Source organism: Pteropus alecto, unplaced genomic scaffold (genome assembly GCF_000325575.1).
Source record: "Pteropus alecto unplaced genomic scaffold, ASM32557v1 scaffold270, whole genome shotgun sequence".
Lineage (NCBI taxonomy): Eukaryota > Metazoa > Chordata > Mammalia > Chiroptera > Pteropodidae > Pteropus > Pteropus alecto.
In genome coordinates, this window is record NW_006430735.1 from 638198 (window position 1) to 639154 (window position 957).

At 40.9% G+C, this 957-nt stretch overlaps 1 pseudogene; it reads left to right on the forward strand.

Annotated features, from left to right (window-relative positions):
- The first annotated feature begins 549 nt into the window (after positions 1-549).
- Positions 550-668, forward strand: LOC112485218 (annotated as a pseudogene).
- Positions 669-957: the final 289 nt, after the last annotated feature.

A 957-nucleotide genomic window follows, 5' to 3' on the forward strand; every position in this document is an offset into this window, starting at 1 on the left:
TCTTGGTGCCTTAAATTGCTTATGTCCAAAACTCAGCTCATATTTTCCTTCTCTTATGTGGACCTTTTCCACTGATCCCTATCTCATCCATCCCATCGAATAATTCAAAAATATAGAAGTCATCCTGACCTTTCCTTCTCCCTAATGCACAATTTCCAATCCATCATAAAGTTTTACTCTTTTTATCTCTAAACTAATCTTAAATGTGTTCACTTCTCCCATCTAGCAACCACCACACTAGTCTGTGTTACCACCTCATACTCTGATTATGGCACTTTCATGCTTAAACGTTTGCAATGCCATCCTATTGCTTTTAGGGTAAAAGACCCTTTAACGTAACCTACAAGGATCCATATGGTTTAGCTCTTTCTTGACCTCTTGCCCAAGATCATGCTTCCCCTTCTCTCCTCTGTCTCTACTTCAGTGACATGGATATTTTTCCATTTCTTACATATGCCATCCTCCTCTCCTCAAAGTGTTATAGCAGTGGTGGCAGCTGTTTTTAACACACACACACACACACACACACACACCCCTTTAGAAAGCTCTTTCTACGGCCATGCCACCCTGAGCAAGCCCGATCCAGTCTGATTTCAGAAGCTAAGCAGGGTCAGGCCTGGTAAGTACTTGGATGGGAGACCACTTAGGAAGACCAGGTGCTGCAGGCATAAAAAATAAGGGACTGTAAACTGACAAAGTCTTTGCAATCTGTGAGGTCAAAAAAGGGTTGTCTTGCCTAAAAACAAACAAACAAACAAACAAACAAACAAATAAATAAACAGAAAGCTTTTTGCTGCCACCTTCTTCTATTTGACTCCTACCACCTATCCTTTAGATTTCAGATTAAGAGTCATTTTAGTGGAAGAAGCACTCCTCTACCTTGAAAGAAGTCTGTTTATTGTAGCCTCAAGTGTAGCTCGGTATCTCCCCTTCACAGTGTTTGTCACATTTGTTACA